Source organism: Oryctolagus cuniculus, chromosome 12 (assembly GCF_051225735.1).
Source record: "Oryctolagus cuniculus isolate XC-2025 breed Fujian yellow rabbit chromosome 12, ASM5122573v1, whole genome shotgun sequence".
In the NCBI taxonomy this organism is placed as follows: Eukaryota; Metazoa; Chordata; class Mammalia; order Lagomorpha; family Leporidae; genus Oryctolagus; species Oryctolagus cuniculus.
In genome coordinates this window covers 2,912,773-2,917,465 of record NC_142878.1, presented here as the reverse complement: position 1 = coordinate 2,917,465, position 4,693 = coordinate 2,912,773, and positions in this window count along the sequence as shown.

Sequence of the window (4,693 nt, the reverse complement as noted above, 5' to 3'; positions counted from 1 at the left end):
AAGCAGAGTGGACAAGCGCGAGGCTCCTCTGGGCCAGTGGGAGAGGAAGTGCCAAGAAAAGCCGCCCGGAGAGGAGCCTTGTGCTGCTCTGTGCTGTCTGCTGGCTTGGCCTAGCAAAGAGGGACGTGGGGAGACCCACTTCCTGTATGACGAGTGGTTTCCTGCTGGTAGCCTGCAGCTCAGCCATGAGCATATGTACCCAGGCTGTTGCCTTTTTTTAAAAAAAATTTATTTGAAAGGCAGAGTTAGAGTGATCTTCCATCCACTGGTTCACTCCCCACATGGCCACACCAGCCGGGGCTGGGCCATGCTAAAGCCAGGAGCTTCATCAATGTCTCCCACATGGGTGCAGGAACTTGGGCCACCCTCCACTGTCTCCCCAGGCCATTAGCAAGGAGCTCATGGGAACTGGAACAGCCGAGACTTGAACCAGTGTCCATGTGGGGTACTGGCGCTGCAGGCGGCAGCTTAACCCCCTAGGCCGCAGCCCGGCCCTGATGGGGCTCCGTGGCACAGGCGCTGCTTGTGCTGTGACCTTGTGGACAGCGAAGAGGAGAGCTCAAAGCACAGGCCTGGTGAGGGTTTTGTGTATGCGGAATGCGTGGCCTGTCGAAGCCACAATCGCATCTCTCAGCCCTCGGCCTGCTCCGCGGCACAGCCTTTCCCTCCCTGCTCGCCAGAGCGGGGCCCAGGGCCTGAGCCCTTGCAGCTCTCCGTCTGGGTGACTGTTGGTGACGTGGCTTCGAGTCGGACAGGGCCGCTCATTCAGGTTGACCGCTGGTGGGCACGAGAGGGCCTTCCAGATCTCACCGACTTTCACTTCCACTACGTCTAATTCTTCTCTTTTAAAAATTGATTATTGATTCCAAGACAGAGAGAGGGAGAGACAGGGAGCTCTTCCATTTGCTGGTTCACTCCCCAAATGGGTCCCACAGCTGGGGCTGGGCCAGGCTGAAGCCAGGAGCCAGGAGCCCCATCCAGGTCCCCCACCTGTGTAGAGGGGCCCAAGCACTTGGGCTGTCTTCTGCTGCTTTCCCAGGCCCTGAGCCGCGATCTGGATCAGAAGTGGAGCAGCCGGGGCTTGAACCAGTGCCTGTACGGGCTGCAGCATCGCGGGTGGCAGCTTTAGCCCACTGGGCTGCAGTGCAGGCCCCTGGTTCATGTGTTCTTTGTTCATGGGCTTGCTCGAAATCGGCCGTCTGGTCACGCGTGCTACGTCCTGCAAGGTGGGCTCATAGACGCGGGGGCTCCACCTGCCGCACCTCTGTGTGAGCCCTCGGGGTGTGTGTGAGACTGTGTGAGCCCTTAGGGTGTGTGAGTGTGTGTGAATGTGAGTGTGTGTGAATGTGTGAGTGTGTGTGGTTTTGTGTATGTGTGACCCATGTGGTTGTGTGTGTGTGTGTGAAAGTGTGAGTGTGTGTGGTTTTGTGTATGTGTGAGCCATGTGGTTGTGTGTGAGTGTGAGTGTGTGTGGTTTTGTGTATGTGTGAGCCATGTGGTTGTGTGTGTGTGAATGTGTGTATGTGTGTGTGTGTGATTGTGTGAGGTTTTGTTTATGTGTGGTTGTGTGAATGTGTGTATGTGTGAGCCGTGTGGTTGTGTGTATGTGTGTGTGTGTGGTTTTGTGTATGTGTGGCTGTGTGTGTGAATGTGTGTGTGTGGTTTTGCGTATGTGTGATCCATGTGGTTGTGTGAGTGTGTGAAAGTGTGAGTGTGTGGCAGCAGTCTGCAGCGGGTGTGAGCTGTCCTTATGCCTGTGTCTCGCCAGCTTCTGTCCCCACGGGCGTGCGCTCCTCTGATTCACTCTGACGTTTGCTGAGTTCCCCTCCCTGGTCTCAGGCAGCACAAGCTCCGGGCAGGGCTCACACTGCCCCTCCTTCAAGCCCCCCCCATGTCCCCCGTTTTGTTGTCCTGAGACTTTACTGTGAGTTCAGGGTGAGTTGTGACTGTGACAGTTGCCTGGCCTTTTGTTGTTGTTGTAAAAACGAGAACGATCCTCTTTCCATCCTCCTATGTCTAGGAAGAAACTGGAGGTCCCACCATTCCTTTTAATTTTTTAAAAAATATTTTTATTTAATTGAGAGGCAGAGTGACAGCGAGACATCATCCATCCGCTGGTTCACTCCCCAGATGGCCACAGCCTGGCCCACCAGCAGGGGCCTGGAGTTCCATCCGGGTCTCCCAAATAGATGGCAGAGACACAAGCCCCTGGCCCTTCCTCCGTGGCTTTCCAAGACACCAGCAGGAGCTGGACCAGAAGTGGAGCAGTGGTGACTCGAACCTGTGCTCCCATACAGGGGTGCCGGTGTGGCGAGCTAGTGGCACTAACTAGGCCCACTGTGCCACAGCACTGACCACATCCACTGTGCCACAAAACTGACCCCTGTCACTCCCTGTGGGCAGCACTGACCCCCACCCCCTGTGCACAGCACTGACCACTGCCTACTGTGCACAGCACTGGCCATCACTACCTACTCCTTTTAAATGACACCTCACAAGCTCTGGTTGTCTCCCCAGCGAGAAGCAAGTCTGGTTCCCTCCACGGCCGCAGCTTCATCGTGTAAGCTGCCTCGTTAATTGCAGTCAGAATGCTTTCACGTCAGGTCACGCTATTTAAGGCTTTCTTGGCCCTGTTATCTCCCCTCTCTCCCGGCTGCGTTCGCCTGGAAGCACCCAGCGACCACGTTCCTCTGAGCTTGTGTTCTTGCGCGGTCCATTGTCCCGTTTTTTTCCTTTTTTGTCAGAGTTAATTGCTTTCAACAAATCTAAATCTTGAATTTTCCTAATTCACAGCAGTTCGCAGCCCTCCTGTACGAGGGTTAATTGGAGAAATCTAGGCAGCTCGGCACGTCCAAAGGCGTCTGAGGAGCCGAGAAGTCTGGAGTTGATGGCGGCTTTAACTACGTTACGTCACCGTATCAGTGAAGTAACACACGGTCCCGCCCATTCGCTGTGTTCATTATGGGATGTGAGCTCAGGGTGCTGGAAGTATTTAGGAGGTCCTGGATGAGGTATTCTCGTATTGTAACTAATTTGCAAAGCGTCTGGGTGAGGTTTGGAGGGACACAGCCTCTTGGGTGATATGGACGGGTGTTAAGCTGTCCGGGACACTCGGAGTCTGGAACCGAGAGAACCTTTGCCGCTAGGAGGCCTGGCTCGGGGGCCTCGTGGCACGTACCCGGGGCAGCCACGTCCTCAGCCCCCTGGGCGAGACGGTGTCATGTGAGGTCCCGCGGACTGTGGGCTCCAGCGGGAACAGACGGAAGAGCCACGATGAAGGGAGGCAACCTTCGAAGAGAACGGATTCTTTTTCTGGGTGTGAAAGTGGTACGATTCTTAAATATGATAAATTTGGAAAATTTAGAAAAATGAATTTTAAAAATAACCTCATCTAATCCTCTGAGTGGTTGTATTTCTTTGTAGTCACACACATATATTCATATACAAATAGTGCTAGAATTTTTTTTTTTGACAGGCAGAGTGGACAGTGAGAGAGAGAGACAGAGAGAAAGGTCTTCCTTTGCCGTTGGTTCACCCTCCAATGGCCGCTGCGGCCAGTGCACCCTGCTGATCCAAAGGCAGGAGCCAGGTGCTTCTCCTGGTCTCCCATGGGGTGCAGGGCCCAAGCACTTGGGCCATCCTCCACTGCACTCCTGGGCCACAGCAGAGAGCTGGCCTGGAAGAGGGGCAACCGGGACAGAATCCGGCACCCCGACCGGGACTAGAACCTGGTGTGCCGGCACTGCTAGGCGGAGGATTAGCCTATTTAGCCACTGCGCCGGCTGGATCTCAAAACCATTTATAAAGTTTCTCTCCTGTGTTCTGCCAGAAATATTTGCCCATGTCACCAAAAACTCTCAACTATTTACTAAAAGATTTATTTATTTGGAAAGCAGAGTGACAGAGAAAGATCTTCCATCTGCTGGTTCATTCCCCAGATGGCTACAACAGGCAGGGCCGGGTTGGGCTGAAGCCAGGAGTCAGGAGCTTCCTCCAGGTCTCCCACGTGGGTGCAGGGGCCCAAGGGCTTGGGCCATCTTTTGGTGCTTTCCCAGGCCATAGCAGGGAGCTGGACTGGAAGCCACGTGGCCTGACTCAAACCAGTGCTCTAGTTTACGATGCTGACATTGCAAGCTGCAGCTTAACTTTCTGCACCACAACACCAACCACGTTCATAAACATATTTAAGATTTATTTTTATTTGAAAGGCAGAGTGACAGAGAAAGACATCTTCTATTCTCTGTCCTACTCCCCATATATCTGCAGTGGTCAGGGCTGGGCCAGGAGGCAGGAGCTTCTTCCGGGTCTCCCACTTGGGTGCAGGGACCCAAGCACTTGGGCCATCTTCCATTGCTTTCCCAGGAGCATTAGCAGAGAGCTGGATCAGAAGTGGAGCATCCGGGGCTTGAACCAGCACCCATAGGGGATGCCGGCACTGCAGGCAGCAGCTTGACATGTTCTACTAGGACGCTGGCTGCCTTCAATATCTTTAATGATGAAATGCCACTGTGTGGCTGGTGCCGCAGCTCACTAGGCTAATCCTCTGCCTGCGGCACCGGAACCCCGGGTTCTAGTCCTGGTCGGGGCGCCGGATTCTGTCCCGGTGGCCCTCTTCCAGTCCAGCTCTCTGCTGTGGCCCGGGAAGGCAGTGGAGGATGGCCCAAGTGCTTGGGCCCTGCACCTGCATGGGAGA